The sequence below is a fragment of the Enhydra lutris genome, unplaced genomic scaffold (genome assembly GCF_002288905.1).
Source record: "Enhydra lutris kenyoni isolate GAN:26980312 unplaced genomic scaffold, ASM228890v2 scaffoldscaffold92, whole genome shotgun sequence".
In the NCBI taxonomy this organism is placed as follows: Eukaryota; Metazoa; Chordata; class Mammalia; order Carnivora; family Mustelidae; genus Enhydra; species Enhydra lutris.
Window position 1 is genome coordinate 1,479,663 of NW_019154176.1, and position 23,877 is coordinate 1,503,539.

At 59.0% G+C, this 23,877-nt stretch overlaps 1 protein-coding gene across 4 annotated transcripts in view; it reads right to left on the reverse strand.

Annotated features, from left to right (window-relative positions):
- The window catches only part of LOC111162388 (nuclear factor I X), a 94,132-nt gene that overhangs the window by 20,733 nt on the left and 49,522 nt on the right, over window positions 1–23,877 (reverse strand). The window lies entirely within an intron of this gene.

The window sequence follows — 23,877 nt, forward strand, 5'->3', positions numbered from 1 at the left end:
GGGGAAAACATGGGGGTGCCATCAGAACACCGCACCCTGGTATCGGCCCAAGGCTCTGCCCAGCTCTCTGACCCGGCCTCCTGGGCCTCACCCACCACCCCACGGTCAGCCTGCCGGCCTGAGAGCGCCCCCACCTCAGTGGCCTCACAGCCAAGCTGCTCACACTTGGGGGGTGACCAACGAGGAAGTTCCTGAAGAACAAGGCCTAGGCCCAAGAGACTGCAGTAAGGTGGCCTGTGGCCGCTCGGCCACTCAGGAGGAAGGGAAGAGTGATGGCTGAGGGGGGTTGGTAAGAAGAACAGTGTCCCCCTGGGAGCAAAGGCCCAGGCTTGGCTCAGGCCAAGTTCTTGTCCGCCTGCCTCAATGTGACCAGTGGGAAAGGACAGGTTGCCTACAACAGGACAGTTTCAGTCCCCACTTGCCCCATTCTTTACCTTGTTCGGTTTTTTTAAATCCAAAAAAAATCTCATCATAAATCGAGAAAACAGAAGTCTATAAGGAAAATGTTAATGAGGGCCCCTCACCCCCTCCAATTTGGGGCACATCCTGCCACACCGCCCTTTGTGCTCACGCCTGTGGTGTGTTTAGGGATGGGGAATCCTACCCCAGGCCGCATCTTTGCTCGTGGCACTCTCCGCTCTGGAGAGAATCTACAGGACCTCCTCCCAGGCTCCCAGGAGGGCACCCTCTCTGTGCCACAGTGTCTTGTGGGTATCAATTTTGTCTTTCTCTCCTCCTGGCCTCTTTCTGGCTCTCTAGGTCTGATTCAACCCCCCTGCCAGTCCAGAAAGACTCAGGTCTTTCTGAGGGTGTGCGCAGTCCATTCCAGGACATCCCTAGACTGGGGGTGCCGCGAGCCTGCTTCATCTCCCAGGAGCCACTCTGAGTGTGCCACTCAAAGCTTCCGAAGGGCAGACCCACCAGCCCAGCGCCTGCAGCCCCCTGAGGGGCACACGCTCCCCTGTGGCCCGGGGGGGGGGCGCCTGCTACTGACCCCACCCATCCTGGGACCGACTCAGTCCCCACTAGCCTTCCAGGTCCGGGTCCGTGGAGTTGGGGGTGCCAGAGGCGTCCACCCAAGGGTGTGGTCCCGGGCCCCCCTGAACGCGGCCAGGTGGAGACAGAAAGCTGCGCGCATGCGCACATCCAGCCCAAGGACAGCAAGGCGAGAGAGAACCCGACAAAGAGATGGAGGTGGGCCAGCGACTACGGCAGAGACAAATGGGGCTCCAGGAGAGCGCGATAGACAGGAAATCCTTCTAAACCAGGACACTGTCCCGAAACGTTATTGCTGTTATTACTATTAGCTAGATGTAAAGGAGCAAGTGGGAGCGAGGATCCAGCGCGGGCGAGGCCCGCTGCCACGCGCCTCCAGGCGCTGCTGGCAGCCATCTTAGCCCTTGGCAGCCATCTTACGGCTGGCGGCCCAGCCAGCGTCCCCACAATGCCACCCCCGCCGGCCCCCGGCGTGCTCAGCTCAGCTCCAGGACAAAAGGCAGAAACGCTGGAAATCTGGACCCAGCCAGCCCTGCAGCAGGGGCAGCTCCGGCCAGGGCCCCATCGGCCCGCTCTAGCAGCACCCCCTGCACCCTCGCGGCCCGCGTGCAGCAGGAGGGGAAGGGAGGGTTAAAGCAGGAGCCCTGGGGACACTATGGTCTGCTCAAAGGCAGCTGAAACCCCTGCTGGCCAGCCCCAGGCCCAGGGGCTCAACTACGAACCCTGCCCAGACAGGACAGTAAGGGACGTGATGGGGCAGACCCTTGTCCACCCTGTGGACAGACGGGGCGGGGGTGGGGGGGGTGCTGACAGGAGCCCATAGAGCAGCAGCAGGGCCAAAGAGCCGCGGGCCCTGGTGGACAGGCCCCTAGGGAGGGTGAGGAGACACCCCCCCCCCCCCCAGAGCAGGGAGCCAGCAGGCTAGCTTTCTTGGGCTTTTCCAGGAGCGGTGCCTCAGCTCCAGGCCTACTCTGGACAGCCCTCTGGGATCAGAAGCTGCACCACAGGCCAGCACACCAGGGAGCCTGACACCCCAGCATCCTGACTCCTTTCCCTGTTGGGCTCCCCGGGGGAGGGGATAACCCCAGGCCTCAGGACAGACAGGAGGAAGGTCTCTTTATGACACCCCTCCCCACGCCCCGCCTCATGGCTGCTCAGCTTTTATCTGGCAGAATGGGGCTTATCAGAGCCACCAGCTGAACAAACATACAAATCCACGGTTAGTGAGAAAAAAACCCTCTGCCTGAACTCTTTATCTCCTGTTCACAGGCCCCACGCACTGCCCCCTGCCAACAGCACAGGAGGAGACCTGACTGCCGCACAGCGGGGGCTCCTCTCTGCGCTGCCCCCCTTCTCCCCTTGCCTCGGACCCAGAGCAGAGAGGCTCTACCCTGGCAGTCCCAGCCGGGCGGGTTTGCATGAGTGAGCTGCTGCCACGTGGGAGCCCCCCTCCAGTGTCTGCTTTCTCGCCAGGGATAATGGGCCAGCTGGTGGCCTGTGGGCCAGTGGAGGGGCAGGGACAGTGTTGGCTAGCACAAGGCAGACAGGTGCCCAGCTCCATCTTTTATCCTCCCCCCAAACCCTCCCCCGGCCCACGCCCCCGAGGCTGTCACTCTGATTCCCCAGCCTTCCAGGGCCACATCCTCTAGGAGCCTCTCTGGCCTCGGCTCTCCTCTGCCTGGCTGCCAGAGCGGTGGGGCCCCTAAGTACACATCCCCGGTTTGGGGCCACCCTAAGGTCAGCAAAGCAGCCCTAAGCCCCCTGCCTGCACCTCTCATCAGAGACCCCTGGTGCCTTCACGCCCTAGCAACTGGAGATGGGAAGCAGCCGCCAGGGGCACCGCTTTGGCCCGGACACAACTCAACCTTTCCCTCTATCCTGGCCCGGAGGACCAGAGGGCATCATCTCTGGTTTTAAGCTTCCTCGCATGAGGCCCATCGAATATAGCCTCCTGAAAACAGTCCAGGCCTGTGTCCTATGCCTGGGCTTGATGCCCTGTGCAGACCGGCATCAGGGTCCCTGAGCCCAGGTCAGGTTTGGGGTTGGAGAGAATCTCAGAGCCTACAGCTTATTCTCCACCCACGGAAGCATGCTCAGCTGACTGCCCTCTGCGTGGGACCTGCGCTACTCATGGGATCCACACCTCAAAGGCAGAGGCCACCTGCCCATAGTGCCTGAGGGCCCTGGCCACTGTGGAGGCTTCCGGAAGCGGGGACTACGCAGGGGGCAGGTAATGGATCTGGACTCTGTCTCAGCATGGCTCCTGGGTCTGGGGCTACTCCCTGTTCATCTGCACACGTGTCATTAGGCAGCCCCCTTGCATCGATGGCCTGTGGCCTTCTGCGGTACCCAGACCCAGGCCAAGCTCAGCCAACAGCTGGCATGTGGGCCCCCCTTCCTTAGGTCCCTCCACAGCCCTGGAACAGCCACAAGCCCCCCCCCCCCCCCCGGACTGCCTTTCTCTGAGCACCAGCTCTGCCTTCTCTGCTCTTGAAGGCCCCCTCCTTGCTTTTCGGAGCTCTTCACCTTTTCCTCTGGAATCCCACTTCTGGTCTCATTTTTCTCTCGGCTCCACACTCCTCTCTCTGTCCTTCCTTCTCCTTCACGTTCCCTTTCTCCAACTTTCTTTCCTCTCCCAACCTTGCCTGTTTCTATGTGTGTGTGTGTGTGTGTGTGTGTGCGCGTGCGCGCGCGTGTCCCCAGAAGGGCTCTGCCTCTTCGTGGGAGCCCTGGAGGGGAAGCTGCAGCCGCCAGCAGGGGCCCAGTGTTGCGCAGGAGCCCCGACTGACAGCATGTTATCTGTGTGTACGTGTGTTCCCAGTCACAGGCAGACGGGCAGATATTTACGGCTCCCGTTAGGTAAAGGAGGAATTCCTGCTTGACGCCAGGAACGCTCTGCCTCGGCTCCCACCCGAAACGAGCTCCCTCTGTGAAAGGGGCCACATGGAACTTGCTGGCCGGCTGCCTCCACGCACATCACTGACAGAGTGAGCGCTCAGGTGGCCAAGAGGAGGGAAAGGCCCAGCTCAACCCCACCCACACGTGCACACACGCAGGCAAGCACAAACACTCACACACGTGCACATGCCACCAGCAATTTCCTGCCGTCCCACCGGGGTAGGATGAGAGGAGGCACTGGGAGCTGCGGGCCCACTGTGCACAGCATGCTGGGTGCTTAGCACCGGGCCGCAGAGGAGCCCGCCTCTAGCTCTGCCGCTCCACTGACCTCTGGGCTGGAGCGGGCAGCCCCCAGAGTTCGCAGTTTGCTTGCCCTTCCCCAGGCTCTCCCAGGGCCTGAGATTCGAGAAGTAAGGCAGCCGTGTGCTCCGCTCCAGGGATGCTGTCCTCTGAAGGACAGATGCAATTCAGGAGCCGATCCTGGCCCTCCCCAGGGTGGCACTCCCCTCCCCCACCTGTCCCCCCCCTTCTGTGATTCCGGAGCATCCAGGGCACTGGAAACCCAATCTCAAGGGGAGCCAGAGGCCTGGCCCACAGCAATCAGAGCTGGAGAATGTAACTATTGTGCCTCTTGAAACCTAAGTCTGAGCATCTGAGACACCCTGAGGAGGGGAGCGGTGGACGGATGGGGGGCTAGGGAGACGGGTCACAGAGGGGTTCTCCCCATCTCTGCAAACAGGCGACTCAGGGACTGAGGAAGTCCTAGAGAGTGCAGGGCAGCCAGAGGGCGAAGAGAGGAGGGGCTCGGCCTCCGCCAGGCCAGGCATAAGGAGCCTCTAGGATCTTTCCTTCCCTTTTTCCGCTCTGCAGACCACCCCCATGAGCCAACCAGCTTGTGTGTGTACACACAGACCCTGGAGCCATCCCGAGGTTACCTAGAACCCCACAGGGTAGGACACAGGAGCATGACCAGGAAGCACAGCCCTGAACATATGGGCAAGGGTGCGGCCAGGGACAAGATGGGCACACGTGTCACTCCCCCATTACCTTCCATCTCCCCTTTCCTCGTTTCCCTTCCACCCACAGATCTGAAGGGGCTTGAGCCTGTGCCTTGAGTCACCTGTGCAGGGGAGGAAGGCTGAGGGCCAGGGAAGAGACTCAGTCACCCCTGCACGATCTAGACCTGCTCTGGCTGTCTGTGGTGCCGGCGCTCAAGAAGGCCATGGAAGGAGGGTAAGGCAAGGCCAACAGCACAGGTCACAGGGAACATGTGGGTGGGACCTTCCACTCTCAGTCCCTGGCCCTGGCGGCACTACCTCTCCCACCTCAACCCACACTGCCTCCACCAGCACCGCCTGTGGTCCTCTGGGAGCCAGGGCCAGATCTGTCTGCCACAGGGCTCCCTGCCCAGCAGTGCGACCACAGAAAGGGAGAAGGCAAGTCAGTGGGCTCCTCTGGCGCCCAGGAGACCAGCAGAATGGGCCCCAAAGGCCAGACCCAGGCACATAACCCTGGTGCCTCCAGGGTGCTCCCGCGGTGTGAGCTGCTCAGCGTTCTCTACCCTGCACCTGACGGGAGAACCTTCCTCGGCACTACCTCCAGCCCAGGAAGAACGAGAGATGGGGTCTGGTCACTGAACCCCGGGGGAACCAGGGGCCCAGTTGTTCATCCCCATGATACGACAGACAGTGGCCAAAATGGCGGAGAGAATGATGGTTGCATCATGGTGTGGAGCCCAACACCCAACCTCCAACCAGTGGATGGAGGGAAAAAAGCCCAGTCAGCCTGTTAGGGGCCTCTCCAAGCCCGGGCCAGCAGTTAAGCAGTTAATTCCCGGCAGTGAAGCCCTGGGAGATGTGAATTGACATTCAGGCTCCTCCTGGGTCTGCCCCTTTGCAGAAGACCCAGCACTGACCCCCAGCACCTCTGTCAGTGATCCACAGGCTCTCTGTGAACAAGCAGACCCGGGACACCTTACATCTGGGGGGTTCCAGAGGTGTCCAGGGAGAGGAAGCCCTGTCAGAGCAGAACTCCCAGCAGACAGAGAGTGGAAGTGAAGTGGCTGCTACTGAAGGAAGCAAAAGGAGGGACCTGCGGAGAGCTGGAGGGAGGCAGGAGCTCCCCACCCCAGGCCTACCCTTGGCCTACCCAGGGAGATGTCCTTGGTCTAGACCCCACGTCCACTCCAAGGGTGGGCCTCACCCCAGCACAGAGAGGGTGAAGGGGGCACACCAAGGGCAGTGGGGGATGGAGGTGGACAGCCAGCAGCGGCGGAAAGAGGCTTCCCTTGGTTCACATCCAGACTCCAGAACCTACCAGCCCAGTGGCCTTGGTCAAGTTCTGAGCTGTTTCCTCCTCTGTAAAATGCAGGTGCCACCTGCCATCTAGGGCTCTTAGGCGAGGACTAAATGGAAAAACAGGTGTAAGGTGCTTAGCCGGGGGCCGACTTGTCAGTGTGACCCGTCCTTCGTCCTTCCACGTGCACCAGCATTAGCTGAAACTCCTCCTTCTCTCACTCAGCTGAAAGGCTGCCTCAGGGAAGGAATACGGCTAACCTTCAGCTCCCCCACCACAGGGGCGCATTATGACACATTAAGAATGCCTTAGATTACTGGTTTTTGGTGTCTCGCCCCAGAGAACGCAGCCAGGAAGCTGATGAGCTCCCTCAGGGCCTGGCCTGGCCCATAACCATCTCCAAAGAGGGGCAGACAGGTTTCTCTGGACATAAAAGAGCAGGATGCCTTCTACAGGTGTGTCCCTCTCCGAAGTCAGTCAGTGGTCTCAGGATGGTCACCACACTGGAAATGGTGGGGGAGAGGCAGTGAAAGGGAAGGCCAGGGGATGGGTAGGCCAACAGGGAAGGGGGAGAAAAGCCTTTGCCCCTGGACTCTGATGGCGCTGGGCCCTGCCTCTCCTAGTCCAGCGCTAAGGATACAGAGAGCCGAGGACACCAGAAGCGTGGGTGCTGCCCCATGGAGTGGCCAGCCGCCTCTCCTGGGAGTGCCAGCTGGTACCACAGCTAGCCAGCAGCTGCAGCCACCGTTTCCAAGAGCGCCTGGGGCCGGGAGTCATGTAATAGTTGGGTCCATAAAAGTGTCCGCACCCCTAAAGCTTCTCTCCCCTCCTGCACCTGATAGAAGCTGACAGTGGAGAATGCCCTCCGTACCAAGAAAAGACTGGGCCCTGGGGAGGGGGCACCTCCATCCAGGCTAGGGGCACGCAGAGCTGCTCCGCAACCCCTACCCACTTTCTGTTTCCAGCACTGCCCTTTCTGACCCTTTGAGCTGCCCAAGCCAGGTCTGGCCAGACAACTACCCCCACCTCCAGCTGCTCTGAGGACTATTAATAGTGTCCCCACCTCCCAGGGTCAGGCCTCACCCTCCCCCCATCCCCTAAATACACTTGCCCTTGGTCTAATTACTTGTAAAAGGTACAGAGTCCTCCAGGCACTAACGCCAACCCCGGATGAAAAGGCGGGGGGTTGGTGCAGAAGTTCTGGAGGCCACCTGAGGGACATGCCTGGAACAAGTGGAAGTTTGGGAAAAGGAGGGAAGGAATCTGTGAACCCCAGAGCAAGAGAATGACAAAAAGACAAAATTAAAACTAAGAGAGAGGGAGGGACCAAGACAGAACATCAGAAGCAGAGTAAAGTGGTTCAAAGCAAGAGGGCCGCAAAAGAGAGAAGAAGAGAAGTAGAAGGTTCCAAGAGGGAGGAAGAAAGGGAAGAAAGTGGAGAAAGAAAGGAAGACAAAGGAGAAAGTGACTGCTTAACAAACAAAAGGAACACAAGGGGAGAAAACATTCCTAAGAACACTCAGCCGGCTGCCAGCACCTGATGGGGGACTCAGCGGGGTGAGGGACTGCAGTGGCCCCAAGCCAAGGAGCCTCTGCCCACACACCTTTGCAATGTTTCAGGGAAGGGAGGTGGGGGTCAAAGGATGAGAAGAGGAGGCAGAAAAGGAACAACTGACCAGGAAAAGAAGGTGGGAGAGGATGGGGCGCCTGGGTGGCTCAGTGGGTTAAGCCTCTGCCTTCGGCTCAGGTCATGATCTCAGGGTCCTGGGATCAAGCCCCACATTGGGCTCTCTGCTCAGCGGGGAGCCTGCTTCCCCTCTCTCTCTCTGCCTGGCTCTCTGCTACTTGTGATCTCTGTCAAATAAATAAATAAAATCTTTAAAAAAAAAAAAAGCCTTTTAATTTTAAGAAGGTGGGAGAGGTGAGTCCCCTCAGAGAGTAGAGTCACTCCCAGCCCTGGGCGGGGGAAGGCTCCTACACACGGAGCCTCCTTGCTAACAGGGAGAGGGTCAGGCTGGCCAGAAGATGGTGGGGATGGGAGAACATCACGGCTCCCTGGGCTCCTTGAGTTCCAGGTTACCTCTCTCTTTCTGGCCATGAGCAGAGTCCTACCCCCGTCCTGCCTCCCACTGACCCTTTCCTTAGGAGAACCCAAAGGGTCTGGGGAAAGAGAACCCACCTAGGCCAGAGCAGGCCAAGGCCACCTGGCTCCCATCCTCAGGTGCTCTGGTTTCCTCAGCTCCCTAAGGGGCAGCACCTGACACCCAGGCTGGTCCCTCTAAAGGAGCCTCCTCTACCAGGGAGGCCTTCGGGGGAGACACATACTTCGGCTCATGGAAGAGCAGCAAACACAAACACAAGCCATAATCAAAGGTCTAAGTGGAAAACTTCTGCCTGGAGGTTGGAAGCCAAGCAGCCTTTCCTTTAAATCCCATCTACACTGGGAGCCTCTGGCTGGACCAGGGCTGGGGGACGGGGAGACTGGTTCTGGAAGGCCCAAGAGCCCCAAGGGGGGCGCCTGAGTGGCTCAGTCATTAAGCGTCTGCCGTGGGCTCAGGTCATGATCTCGGGATCCTGGGATCGAGCCCCGCATCGGGCTCCCTCCTTGGCGGGAAGCCGACTTCTCTCCCACTCCCCCTGCTTGTGTTCCCTCTCTTGCTGTGTCTCTCTCTGTCAAATAAATAAATAAAAATCTTTTTTTTTTTAAAGATTTTATTTATTTGACAGAGAGAGATCACAAGTGGGCAGAGAGGCAAGCAGAGAGAGAGAGAGAGAGAGAGGGAAGCAGGCTCCCTGCAGAGCAGAGAGCCCGATGTGGGACTCGATCCCAGGACCCTGAGATCATGACCTGAGCTGAAGGCAGAGGCTTAACCACTGAGCCACCCAGGTGCCCCAATAAAAATCTTAAAAAAAAAAAAAAAAGAGCTCCAAGGACTTGGCCACCAGGCCTCCCAGACCAGGGGTTCCCAGCTGGGAGCACCCCACCAAAGCATCAGTCCCCTGGGGTCAAGGCCTGCCAGCATTTTGTTCACTAGTGTATCCACCACACGTGTGTATCCACTACACTTGGAAGTAAAATTGGTAAGAATAACGAAACTCTAAATAGATCCTTCTAGATCCTTCTTCCAACTTCTGACCACCCAGGGGACAGAAGCACCACATGGCTAGCACCTTCCCTTCTAAAGAAGAGAATATTTTTCCTGCAGGTCCATCCTCAACACTCAACACCCAAGGAATTGATGTGGAAACCTCAGTACCACTAATTCTGCAAAGCCCAGCTGGGCCCGCGCTGCAGGACTGGTCACATGGAGCCCCACACCGAACGGCTGGACTGACCAGGGAAAGGACGCAGAGTCTCCGTGTGCAGGGCAGGGAAGGGGAGCACTCTTGCAAGCTTGCTCTGCTCCCTGCCCTCCACTACCCACAAAGACCTTATGGCAGCCACTGTCCAGAGCTACCCAGACAAGACCTGAAGAATTTGGGCCTCTGACATCAAATCTCCAACTTACAGCATGGAAAGCCCAGGCTGGGTTGAGTAACCGGGTAGGCAGGTGGCCTCCTGAGGGCATGAGATGGCTCTGGGTGTCAGAAGGAGCCTGGGATCCCAATCCTAGAACTGCTGTTTTCAGGCACCCAGTGTGTCTCCCAGGCCTCCTCTCCCTCCCTGAGCCTCACTCAGACAGCGCAAGTGAGCTGTGGGCAGGAATTTCTAGAGAAGAGCAGAGCGTAGTTTTACACGCTCTAAAGCGCCAAGCACACATAAGGAAGGCATAGATGGGGCAAGGAGGCTGGCTTCCGGGACCCTATATTTCAGCTTTGCTGGGATCCTGAATAGCAGCTGAGGGTCGTCTTCCAGAAGCTTGGACCAGCACACAGTACCATGGTGGGCCACCTGGTAGGAGGCAGCTACCCAGACTCGGGGCTAGGACCGTCTAAGCTGCTGAAGAGACCAAACGATACCGACCCTCCAGGTTGGTAGGTGCCAAATACCCCAGTGACAATGCCCTGAAGGGCCAAAAGGGGCTTTCCCCCAAGCCGAGCCGCGGGGGCAGCTGGGCTCAGGGGCCGCGCCCGCACGGACCGGCGCGCTGCACTCCCGGACGCCGTAGCTAGGTGGCGCAGCTAGTTAACACTAGCTGCCCTCCGCCGGCAGCCGCCGGGCCCGGAGCGGGGGCGGCCAACCTGCGCGGGCCCGCCGGGGGCTCCAGGGGCCGGGGTTCCCTCGGCTCGCGCACGGGGCCTAAGTAGGAAGGAGGAGGCCCCGGCCAGACCCAGGCGCTCGAACCCCGGGCTGTGCTGCCCGAGGCGGCGACTCCCGTTGCTGCCGTTACCGCTGCCAAGCACATCCCGTGATGTGATGTGAGGGCCGAGCTTCCCGTTCTCATTGATTAGGAACAGCTTGCGGTGCGGGGGCCGGATGGAAGGGGGCCGGGGAATGGGCGAGCGAGGAGCGGGGAGGGCGGGGCGGGGGGGAGCTGCCAGGTGCATGGCTGTGGGGGTAAACCAGTGAGCTCGGTCCCACCCTGCGCGACGCCACCACGGCTCTCGGTCCCTACCTGCCTCCCCCAGGCAGCGGGGCTGCCCTGGGTGTGGGTGAGTCTGCTGCCGCGTGACCCTAGGGCTGTTCCCAACACTCCCACGACGCCCCCACCTTTTGGCAGCACAGACCTGCCCCTGCACTTGATAAACGCTTGAAGAGAAAGATTTCCTTCCGCCGCCCCTCTCAAAAAGTTAAAAATGGAGACTAAAGTCAGAGATCAGGAACCAAGGAGAGGGAGAGAAATGGAGAGAAGTCAAGAAGAAGAAGAAAACAACAGCGCTCTCTGCAGTGGCGGCAGCAGTCGGGCAGGCACACCCTCCCAGGCGGGTGTGGAGAAAGGCCCTTTTGTTCGGCAGGGAGGTTAGCCGAGGTGAGGCCTGCTCCCCCCACCCCCCCTGACCCTGGGCCGTGCAGATCGCTTCTCAGGGCTCCGGACTGGGTCTGGCGGCTTCTCTGGCCCCCCAATCCTTCTCCCACTCCTCCTGCAGCCAGCGGAGTAGCCCAGCAATGGGGGGGGGGGTGGCAGGGGGAGGAAGCACTGCTCCCTACCCCGGGCCTTGTCCAAACACCAGGGGTCACACATGTGGGACGCCATTGGGCTGGGTCCTCCGATGGGCCTTCTGGACGCGGCCACTCCCAGCCACCAGCGATCTGCCCAGGCGGCTCTTAAGCTGCAGGGTTGTAGGGGGGCAGACTCTGCATGCAGCAGTCCCCCACAAAGTCATGGCCAGAGAGGGTGGCACATGCTAGAAGATGGCACCCCTGGAGGCACAAGCTGGCTGACCACGCCCCTCCCGCCCACAGTGAGGCCCTGGGCATCTCCTGTACCCATTCTAGACACAGGACCTTTCTAACAGCCCCGGTCTCTGGGCTAGAGGTGGCTCTTGTGGAGCTTCCTCAAAGTGAGGGCTGGGCTCTGGCACTGGGATCACCCTCAGATGAGAAGCAGGGCCTGAGCTCCTTCTGTTCCCCAAGCAGGGGCTAGAATGAGGTTGTAAAGGGGGACTGAGAGGAGGCCCACCTCCAGAGCCTGCCGAAGCAGAGGCTGCAGAGGGAGCCTGGCAGCAGTGGGAGGGAAGAGATGCTGAAAAGCGTCCCCTTTGCCCCGCAGCACACCCCATTCCTGGCTCAGGTTGGGGAAGGGACCTGAGGGATGGCAGGCCCCCAAGCACTGTGTGTCATCTGCCCATTAGGACAGGGGTGCAGGCTCCCCGGAGCCCTCCAGCCTCTCAGGCAGAGCTGGAGGGCTTTACACTCAGCCAAGAAGTGCAACCCTTTTCCAATCAGCAGCACCCTCGACCTCCCAATCCATGCATGGGCAGCAGAAAACGGAATAAGGGACTGGCCTGGCCCAGTCTGCTCCAGACAGTCCTCTGGCCTCCAATGTGGGGGATACCTATCTTTCAGGAGGCCCCAGCCTCCTACCCGCAGTACCACAAAGCAAAGCCGTGAGAGCAAGGAGGAGGAGCAGTGTGTCGCTGGCCTGGCCCTTCCCAGGCCTCTGGCTTGGAAAGTGGGGGAAGGAGGGAGGGGAGAGGAGCAGCAGCAGCTGGACTCGCAGGGAGCCTGAACCATCCTGTCCAGGGCTGAAACGGCGGCAAGAAACTGCAGCTCAGATACACAATGTCCTGCCAAACCCCAGTCCTTTAATTCAATTAAGCGCGGGACAGACTTCCCAGATTTTTCTGTGTGTGCGAGTGCATGTGAAAACCCTGATGCGTGTGAATCCCGGGAGCCGCGAGCATGTGTGCACGCATGTGGATGTGTGAATCCTGATGGGAGAAGAGGAAGATGAAAGGATGCAAATGTTGGGGGGAGGATAGAGGTGGGCCAGGATGGCTCCTGGAGAGAGTGGGTATGTGTCTAAATCTTCTTGGAGGGCCGAACTCCAGACTGGGGTTCTCAGCCCCTGCCCCATGGACCGCTCTGTGATGGGGCCGGCCTGTGTGCACTGCACTGCAGCACTAAGCATCTCTGGCCTCCACCCACTAGATGCCAGTAGCATCACGCCCCCTCAGTTGTGAGAACTAAAAATGTCTCCACCATTGCCAAATGTCCCCTGGGGGAAGAATCAGCCTGGTGGGACCCACCACTCTGGGGCACAAGATACAAACCGAGACTCGAGACTGACTGTGTATTTACTACCGGTGCCTTGCCTCACCTCTCCCCCTTTAGGCTTAAATCCCAGTCGCTTGGCTTCCCAAGTGTCTCAGGTTTGGCTCTTTTTTTCTGAGATATTCTCCCCCACTTACACATCTGGCCAGAGCGACTCAGGCTCAGCAAGGGTTTTTTATCAGCAGCAAGGTGCTGGAAAATGACTTAGCCCCCGCCTCCAACAGGGAAAGGGAAAGCTGTCACGGCTAAAGTCATGAGCCAAAGTCATGCCCTGGGCCAGATCTGCAGCCTGAGCTCTACAAGGCGGGGTGAGGGTGGGGTGGGGAGGAAGGCCGCAGGCAAGGTACCTTGCTTAGCCCCTGGAGGCCAACAGAAATCAAATCACCACCCTACCCTAGCTGAGCCCTAGGTCAGGCCTAACCCAGACCAACTCCCCTCCCCTGTTCCTGGGGTCACCTGTGGCTGTCCTGGCAGGAGTGGGGGGACTCAGTTCTAGCAGCCCTTCTCCCCACAGGCCCAGGGTGCTTGCCTCTCTCCCTAAGCCCTCCTGGAGCCTTGAACAGCCCCCTTCTGGGAGCAGAGCCAAAAAGATGGGAGAAGGATGTTTATAAGCTGCTAAAAGGGAAAAAGGGAAAAAGGGGAGGTGGGGCAGAGAGGCCCAGGCCTCCAGGTAGTATAGACTGGGGACCCAGGTGGGGAGGGAAGGGGGAGAACGCCTCCCCCAGTGAGCCAGACACCTAGCTAACCCGGCCAGGTGGTGCTCCCTGCACTGTCCTGCGGGACCACAACCCAGCATCACAGCCTTAGCTCGCAGGGGCCTCTCACCTGCCGAATGACAGTTTCCTGACACTCTTATCCCACCCCAAGGATGCTGAGACACTACTGGTTTTAGCTCGCTTCCTCTGCTCAGCCTGAGAAAGGCAGAACCAGGGAAGGGCGCAGGGCCCTGGGGGAGCCCAGGCTGGGGGTGTGGTGAAAGGAGCCAGGCTTGGCGGGAGCTAAAGCCGAGTCCCCAGCTCGTAGGGCTCGGCACACAGCTAATGGGAGGCTGGCAGCGGCAAATTGTTGTTTACTTTTAATTAAGTAAACAATGTCGGCTTTCCGCCTCCTCCCCTGCCATCCCAGCCAGTAATTTGGGGGATGACAATGGGGTTGTTTCCTTCCTCCTGCTTTCTTCCCTCCCTCCAAGCACTCCTGCTCACTCCCTGCTCTGCACAGTCTTTACAACTTGCCAGAGCCGGGTGAGGCCCCACCCAAGGGGTTGGGGGGACAGGAAGGTCCAGGATGACTGGTGGCCTCTCTGGGGAGCAATCCCACCGTCAGGTTCACCTCAGGTGGCAAGGGCAGCTAAGCACCTGGATGTGGCCCATTCTCTCTCTGCTCCCTCCCTCCGCCACAATCTTCCTCCCTAACCACCAGAATCTAGGAAACAGGGGATCCAGAGCCTCCAAGCAAAGTGGCAGCAGAGACCACAGCCCCAGGTGAGAAAGTATTTTCCCAGGAGCGGGATGTGTCTTTCCCATAGGTAACCAGAAGGTGGGGCAGGGCAAGGGCACGCCCGAGGCTGGTTAATCCGTGGGGCTGGAACTCACTGAGCCAACTGGCAGCAGAACAGTAGGTCCCAGCTTTCCTCAGAAGCGCGGCTGGCTTCGTGGCCTTGGTTTCTGCTATTCCTGTAGGTGGTTCTCCTGAAAGGCCAGAGTGAGTAACAGAAGCAAGCTAAGCTGGCCTTTCACCGACCGGGTTCCCTAGCCTGGGGTGCAGGCACTGGGCTCCTCCTGAGCGGAGAAGCAGGCAAGAGGGGCCGGACCCTAAGTCTTCAGGAGAGGCTGGATTTCAAATTACTCCAGGTGGGCAAACTTGCACACAGGACCTCTGTGGAAACACAGCGCCCCTCACACCCTTGCTCAGTAAGCCTGTAAATGGGTCCACCTCTCTGAGAACCCCTGCAGGCGGTGGGGGCCCCACAGATTCAGCGGAACTGAGCAGAAGGGAGAGGAGAATCTCCCAGTCCCCTCTCCCACCTCTGCCTCCCAAGGATCAGGCAGCAGGGTCCGGAGCCAATCCTGGCCCTGGAGCTCACTGGAGTCCACCCCCCCCCCCGCCCCCGCCGCCACACAAAGGCAGAAGACTCTCTCCAAGGTGTTGGAGAGCGGGGGTGGGTGAGTCGTGTGCAAGCCCCGCTCCTCCCCCTGCCCCGGGCGGCTCCCCCGCCTCCTTCCGAAGGGCGGGGCCGCGGCCGCAGAGTTGGCTCGGCCTGGATGCAATTTCAGCCGCAGAGCCCGGCTCCCTGGCTGGAAGCAATTTTCTCATTAGGACCCCAGGCCTGCCTGCCCGTTGGTTCTCAGCCCTCACTCCCCTTCTGCGAAACCGCACCCCACAGGCCTCCCCACAGACCACTCACACGCACAGGGAGCCACACGTGTACAAGTCAGAGGGGCGATCATGGGGTCACCACAGTGGGGCCGCGTGCAGGAGAGAGGTGCTGGCCCAAAGCCATGGCCGGGGAGGCCCCACGGGGTGGTCAGAGCGCCTCACCCACCTCCTAGCCTTCTACTTCAGGCCCCCAAACCCAGACAGCTGGCCCCTCCTTGCTGCCACAGGGAGAGAGGATACCAGACCCCGGACCGGGAAGGGAGGCTGGGAGACCCTGAGCTCAGTGGAGCCTCTGGGTTGGTCTCCTCGCATAACACTCCCGAGAGAGACCTGAGCACTCAGACGGCTCCAAGGCCCTTCTTGTTCAGCTGGGCCAGCAGCAGCGAGCAGATGGGCTCTCGGGAGGCGGACCCCCTCCCCCAGCCCCAGGGCTGCTCCGACTGGAGGGTGGTCTCGGTTGAGGGAGGGGAGCCGAGGCCCTGCGAGGGGCGGCTCCTTGCTCTGCAGACACATGTGGTTGGACTTAAAAAGCTATTAGGGAGCGAGGCGCTGGCGGGAGTGCGGCCGGCCCTCGCACCAGGGAGGGGGAGGGCAGATGCCGAGGCGGTGAGCTCAGCACCTCTTGCCTCCTCCCCGGAGGGGCCCCAGGACTCCAGGAGGACTCGGGGGACCCTCACTCAGCAGGAGAGTGGGGCAAGCCCTGGGGGAGGGCAGGCAGGGCTGGGTCCTGGGGCAGATTCTGGGAAGAGCTGCTATCGGAGACTGTAGGCCCGTGTCGGAGACCTCCGCAGGCAGGGGAGGTGGTGCGGGGCCTTGGCTGGGGCCCAGGAGGGCACAGACAGGTCCTCAGCCTCCCTTCAGCTTTCTTGGGGTGACAGTTGGCTGTAGGTCGCCTAAATAGTGTGTGTGTTTGATGGGGCTGGGGAGGGGGGATTATTAGGAGAGCAGGAGAGGGGAAGGGAAAAGTGGGCCCCACCCATCACGAGGCCAGAAAGAACCCGACGGAAAGTTCCCTAGAGCCGCCAGCTTGTAAAAAGCTTCTTTTCTTTCCAAATTATGAACATTTTTTTTAACAAGGGGGGGGGACCCCAGAGCAGCAATCTAGGACTTCATTAGGACCGTGTGTGACCATGAGTAACTGGTGACTGGAGGTGACGGGATGTATCTGCCGACTTTTCAAAGCGGGCTATGCCTAAAATCCCAGCTGTCCCTCCTCCCGGCTCCCTGCCTTCACCTTCTTCAGGTCCTCTTACTCAGAGACCTGGCCCCTGCCCTGTCCCATGTTTCGCCCAGACGGTGCCCCCCAGTGCTGTTCCAGCTTGAGGTAGGTGCCAGGAGGGGCACGGGCACAGAGAGCAGGAGTGCCTGGAACTGGTGGGCCACTTGCTAAGGATCTAGCTCTGTCCTGGGGGAGGGGAAGGACTCCCCTAGGAGTGGGCCTTAGGTTCTGGGTCTCCCAAAGGACTGCAGGAAGTGTCTTGCTCAAGGCTGTGGAGACCCTCTGAGCTCCTTAGCCATCCACCAAAGTCCCCACCAGCTCCCCCCCACCCCCACCCCAGGGTGCATTGCCCAAGTGGGGAGCTCCAGTTCCTTGGTGCAGCCACTGTGTGGCAGGCAGGAGCTGGGTGTTTGGGAGACAGTTAATCTGCCCCATAGTCCCATGGGGTAGTTATTTTCCCCATTTTCACGGATGAGAACATCAAGGCTCAGTGGAACTGACTGGGATCCGTCAGAGCCGGGAGGGATGGAATGTCCACTTGCTTCTGATTGCTCCGCAGGCCCAGAAGGCTGAGCTCCTCAGGCTCAGGCTCTCCCTTCTCAGCCCAGATCTGTTGACAGGAGGGATCGGAGCTGTGGGAGAACCCTGGGCAGGACAGCAGAGAGGGGACTGCTCTGAGCCCCGAGGAGTTGGGCCAATGGGGGAGGAGCTGACCACTGAGCTGGGATCCGTGCTCAGGAAACACGCAAAGAATGTGGCTGGCAGCGGGCCAGTGGGCCAGGACCACAAAGAGGCCTTTGTTTTAGGAGGTGTCCAGGGAGTGGATGGACAGAACGGCAGAGGTGGGGTGCAACACCCCTTATGGGTGAGACTGGGGGAGGACAGTGGTGTCTGCACTGTCCCCACACACCACCCCTCCTGCCTGTACCCTGACCCTGGCTCCAGCAGTGCTGGGTTCTCATATCCGGCACCAGACTACAGGGGAGGGAGCCCCTGGGGCCAGGTTACCCCTTTTCTCAGCTCCTGACCTCACTGAGTTTGGGGGGTGCTCTGTCCCAAATCCAATCCTGAACCCCAGAAGTCACTTCCTTTGCAATGTGATGCTGCACTTCCTAGGAGCTCTGCGGACATGACCCTCTGCTTCTGCCTCCCCACAATGGCTGGGGGCTTTCAGTGAGGATGGGGGAGCTGCTGGGGATGGCAAAGCAGTCCCTGACCTTCAGGTGGATTGTCTGAGGCACCAAAGTCACCCCACTCCCCTAGTTTCCCTCCTTTCCACAGCAGGGCGGTGGGGTGGGGAGGCCTTGAAACATAGCACACCCCTCACCCCAGCCCTGCAGTTGTAGGGTTTCTCTGGCCTCTTCTTGGCATCTGGAAAAGTTTGGGAAACTTAAAAAAAATTTTTTTTTGAAGAGTTTGTCTATTTCTCCCCAGCCTTGCCAGGGAGCCACAGCCAAGAGGAAGAAGGGAAGGAGGAGTCTGGGGGAGTGGGGCACAGAGTAGAAAGTCACAAGAGAATAAGAGCACTAGGGAAAGTGGGGCATCCCGTGGGTGACCCCTGGCTGGATTTCTTGGACCTACCAGTATCTCAGCCAACAAGAAAGACCTCCACAAAATGTTGTCAAGCCCACCCATGCACACAAGGCCTTTGGTGGTCTCTCCCTCTGCTGGGGTCCCTCCAGCACCCTACTCAGCACATCCTGGGGCCATCCCTGTCATATGCATGGACACCCAGTGGGAGGGGCAGCCTGTGACTGTGGCCCCCATGGAAGGAGAGGTCGCATTAAGATGGGCGACCAGGGGGCGCTTGGGTGGCTCAGTGGGTTAAAGCCTCTGCCTTTGGCTCAGGTCATAATCCGAGGGTCCTGGGATGAAGCCCTTATAGAGCCATTGAGCCTGGCATCGGGCTCTCTGCTCAGCAGGGAGCCTGCTTCCCTCTCTCTCTGCCTGCCTCCCTGCCTACTTGTGATCTCTGTGTGTCAAATAAATAAATAAAATCTAAAAAAAACAAACAAAAAAGATGGGTGACCAGGGGCCATAACAGCAGCTCAAAACAGGGATAAAAGGGGAAGGCAAGAGAACTCTAGGCCTGTGGGATTTCTTCTTTCTGGGTTTCCATCTTGCTATGAGCAGGATGAGGGCAACATGGGAATACTGACTTCCAGGTGCCAGGGCCATACTGGACAATGACAGAGGTCAACGTCCCTGAGCCCAGCATTCTCCCTCCGCCAGTTTGTGTGTGTGTGTGTGTGTGTGTGTGTGTGAATTGGGGGGGGGTCCCCCCTGCAGCACAGAGCAGTGGAGGCTGGGCTGAGGTGGCCCACGGTTCCATCAAGAGGTAGGGGTAAGGGCGCAGAACTCTAGGCTCATTATAAGCAGAACTCTAGGCTCATTCCAAGAAAAGGGACCCATGTGACAGACGGCTGTTTCTCCAAGAGGACCCAGATTGTCTTGTCTAAGTCAGGAGGGTGGCCCCTCACCCTGATGTGCCCCCCCCCCAGTCAGCGCCAGGGCAGTTTCCTTTGCGTGACTCCCAAGAACACATAGTGGGTCCCACCTGGCAGTCCCTGCAGTATCTTTTCCTTTCCTTTCCTTTTTTTTTTTTTTTAAGTAATCTTTACCCAACATGGGGTTCAAACTCATGACCCCAAGATCCAGAGTCGCATGCTCTACTGACTGAGCCAGCTTAGCACCCCAGCTCCTGCACTGTCACCAGGTAACCCACCCCAGCTGCTCCGGAATACAGCAATGGCTCAGTGAGGGTTCGTGCCCCATCGGGAGGACTCCCCACTGAGCATGCCACTGAGGGGGCCAGAAGTTCGCCTCCTCAGTGTCCCAAGGATGGCTCCATCCCTGGAGACAAAGGTGCAGGCGAGCCTGGCGGGGAGTGGGCAGCCGGCAGAGGCTGGGGGCGGGGGAGCCCGGAGCACACGGGAACCAGCGGAAAATGCAGATGCCCTGGGGCGGGCCCAGGGATCCGTGTCGCATCAAGCCCTCCGGGGATTCTGATGGTGGCTCTGGTGTGAGACCGGCTAGCTAAGTGGGAGGATCCTGACTGGGATGGAAAATGGGAGTGGGGGGCGGCGGCACAAGGGCAGCACTGCCCAGACGGAAGGGGGCATCTGGTCCCGAATCCTAAAAAGCAGAGTAGAGAGCAAAGAAAAGGCAGAAGCAAAGTGGTGGCAGGGAGGAGGGGACCGTGGGCTGGAGGGGGTCTGTAGCGGAAGAAGAGAATCCCAGAGAGCAGGAAAGGGGGAGCAGGAGGGCGGGGTGAAGTGGGGAGGAGGCGGGGCTGGGGACGCTCCTTTCCGCCAGCCGCACTTCCAGGAGCCACCCTGCCCCCTCCAGGCACCTGCTAAGGAGGCAGCTCGCGCCGGTTGTGTTTCTTTAACCCCTGGGGCCTGTTGACACAGATTAGTATCGCTGGTCAGGGGTCAATAGGGAAGGCTCTTGAGGTCAAGACCTGAACAACTGGAGTTGTAATGAGCCACGTGGGGAAGAGGCCCAGGGAGAGGAGAGGGCTGAGGAGGGAGGCGGAGGAGGAGGAGGGCCAGGCTTCGTCTAAGAAGGCGGCGAGTTGCCAGGAGCTGGGCCACTAGGCGTCCAGCCGGCCTGGGGAACCTGCCTGTGTGTGGCTGGCTGACTAGAGCTAGACGCCCAGCTAGGAAAGGACCGGGTAGGATCCAGCCCCGGGGGAGACAAGAGGTGAAGGGTGGCCTTACCTGACTGACTGATGCAGACCCCTTCTTGTGCAGACAGCACCAACCCTGCTCTGACCCTGAGGGACTGCACCCCTGCTCCTCCCTGGGCCTGCAGGGGGGTGGCTGCGGTGGTGCTGTGTCCCCTGAGCCGCCCACCCATCTGGGCTACCTGGCAGACCCTGGGTGCAGGGGCCATGCAGTGTCCTTTACACCTGCTGGGACCGCCTCATTCCCACCTTCGGAGCTAGGATCTGGGATCCAGCCACGCCTGGGGCAGCTGCCTCCTGGCTCCTTGGCTCCACCCCTTCCCTGGCCTAGAGAAGGCCCTGGGGCACAGGAGACCAGTCCACTACACTGAGCCAACAAAGGCCACTCTGGGATCACCTCCAGAGAGGCTGGTTCAGACCAGAAGGAGAGAACAACCCTTCTGTGCTTAGAGGAAGAGGGGGGAACAGCAAGAAACGGAGGAACAGCAAGAAACGGAGAGACCGGCTCACATGTGACTTGCTGTTCACCCATTTGGGCAAAAGGGGGCTGGGTTCCCTCTGAAGCTCCTGGCCTCCTGGCCTCCACGCTTCCTCTAATTGGTCCCAGGAGGCCGAGGAGAAGCAAATTCGAGGACACTAACACACTGGGCCTCAGAGGGGGGTGGGAGGCACAGCACAGAAGGACATTCATTCGTGTGTCTGCGGGGTCACGCAGGTAGCTCACCTGCAGGTCTGCAACAGGCTGGGAATGTGCACACCATGCCTTAATGTGACTCTAATCTGTTTGCTATGTTTGTTAAGCACCTATGACCTGTCAAATGCCCACGAGTACAGAACCAGAGAAGCTGCCCTGGGCAACATCCCCTGCAGTTGGAAGGAGGTGCCTAATGAATGAAATGCAGAGCCTCCCCAAGAAGGAGGGCCAGGCTTTGGGGGTGAGAGGTGAGGGAGGAGAAGGCTGCACCAAGGGGAGGGGGTGTGGTGAGAGCTGAGCTGGGTGTGAAAGACAGTCGTGTTTGGACAAAGGGAGAAAGAGATAGGATGCTGGAGAGAAACAGGAACTGAAGCCCAGAGGCTTGGACCAATCCAGCACACTCAGGGCCCACAGAGGGGTCTGTCTGCTGGAACACAGCACGGGGGTGGGGGTGTGAGGGGAGATGATGGTGGAACGGTCAGCAGAGGCCAAAATGTGAGCGACTCCGGGAACCCAGCTAAGAAGGAGGCGCCTCTGGAAGATGGTAGGACCAGCTGCCCGTTCGAGGGTGGCCACAGAACTCTACAGGAGAGAGTATTTCCCCTCCCCGGTATACACTCAAGAGCATCAAAAACATACGTCCACGTAAACTCCTTGTACCCCCATGTTCACGGCGGCACTGTCCACAGTCGCCCCACAGTGGAAACAACCCAGATGTCCATCAACAGAAGAATGGATTAAAGACGGGGTAGATCCACGGTGGGATATTATTCAGCCAGAAAAAGGAATGAAGTCCTGAGCTCCTACGACAGGACCTTCAGGGAAAGAAGCTAGGGACAAAAGGCCACACCATGTCTGATCCCCTGATAGGAAATGTCCAGAACAGGCAAACCATAGGGACGGTAGGCCAACTGGCGGTTGCCAGGGGCTGGGAGGCAGGAGTGGGGACAAAGTGCTCACGGACATGGGGTCTGGGCGGGAGTGGTGAGAATGTTCTGGAACTAGACAGAGGTGGAAGCTGCACAACACTGAATGCACTAACTGCCACTGAATCATATACTTTGTTTGTTTTTAAGATTTTATTTTTACATAACCTCTACACCCCACGCAGGGCTGGAACTCACAAGCCCTGAGATCAAGAGCCGTACGCTCTTCTGACTGAGCCAGCCAGGCGCCCCTGAAACGGACACTTCAAAATAATGACTTTTATTATGTGACTTATATCCCCCTCAAAAAAAAACCCCAAATCTGGAAGAGAGGGGAAGAAGCTGAATTAGGAAAACAACAACGGTGGTGAAGAGGCAGGGATTAGAGCCACCAGAGCCGCAGTGACTCGCTTCCACGGGCTCCCAAGCTCGGGTGGCTGGGATGGACAGAAAAGGGAGGAGCAGGGAGTGTCGTGAGGTCACTATGGATACTGTATCAACTGGCTGTTGGCCCAAGAGCTGGAAAAGAAGAGTTTGGAGAAATCAGTCCTGAGATGAGCCCGGGGATCAGCGGTGGGGGGTGGGGGGCGGATGTGCAATGTGCTCGGAGGGTCCGGCCCCGGGCTGCTGCTCCCTACTGCATGGCCTCCAGCAAGGTTCTTCTGTCCACGGGGCTCCCAGGCATAACTCGGGGCTTAGAACAGCGTGTAGTTCATGGGACTGTCGTGAGCTTCAGTGAGCTGGGGCTCAGTGACAATGACAGCATCACCAATTATGAGGAGAGGAGAGGAGAGTGGGCAGACTCTGGGGAAACCAACCTTTACAAGGCAGATGGAGCTGGAGAACCTGGGCAAGGTAGCTGGAAAGAAAGGAGGCTGCATGCCGCAGGGCAGAGAGGGGGCTGGTCTCACTATGGGTCCGGGGACCAAGCAGACCACAGGCAACCGCAGATGGAAAGCCAGGCCTGGGAGAACAGGCCAAGTGGCAAGTTCTTGGGTCCTTGACCAAGGCACATGGGATGTGTGGGCAGCAAGGCTCTCGCCCCCAGAGCCTCCTGATCCCATGCTTCCACCCTCCCTGCCTGGAGCAACAGCCTTGCCCATGGTGCTGGGCCCCGGAGCTCAACACATGGCACCACTCTATGGTTTCTGGCACCGAAGAGGAATTTATTTCCTGGACGAAGCAGCCAAAATCGTTCTGCACCTTTGTTGGCGAGCATGGTACAGTCGGAGCCGACATTTTCTAACGGGGCCGGGGAAGAGCAACTCAAAATGGATTCAGGGAGGGCGTCAGCTGAGGAGCAGCTGAAAGAGGGAGAGTTTTCCGTGGTCTGGAAGGCTGATGGCGGGAAAACGGAGGGGGCTGAGTCTGTAATGTCAAGTACACCAGGGCTTTTAGTGAGTTTGCTCTAAGTCAAATCCTGGGATACGCAAGCCACCCGAAGCTTAAAAGGGGCCAATCTACAGCGACAAGAAGTCTTAGTTTAAAAAAAAAAAAAAAAAAAGCAGACCAGGGGGGCTGGCTACCCCAGTCGGGAAAGCATGGGACTCTCAGTCTCAGGGTCATGAGTTTGAGCCTTGAGCTAGGGGTGGAGGCTACTTGAAAAAAAATTTTTTAAATCAATCAATCAATTAATTAACTTTAAAAAACAAACAAACAAAAAGAGCCCAGGGAGTGGCTCTGCAGAAAATTACCTAAGAGAGAGCCTCATGTCCAGGGAAAAACAGGCTCCCATTTATGGCTGGAAGACCGCCATTGTTCTGGAGAATCTAAAATGACCGGCTAAGCCTGGGCAGGAGGGATAGCTCCCTTCATGGCCCATCTCTCAGGGCCTCAGAGTGCCGGCTCCCTGGATTTACAGGCCCACTGTCCCATCCCAACTCTCTGAACAGCCAGCCCAGAACCATGGGGGTACAGCGGCTTCTTTTCAGACGTTCTCCTTGGCCTTTAAAGGGCTTGGGCCTCGGGCCCTCTCCTGATGAGGGCTCATGATGTAGGCCAAGGCAATGTCCTAGAAGGAAGAGAACCAAGACCCCCAGAGGCCATCCCTCTCCTCCTTCCTTCCTTTCCCTTCCCTTCCCTTTCTCTCTGCTCTTGACATTCACACGCACGGAGACGTGCACAGACACA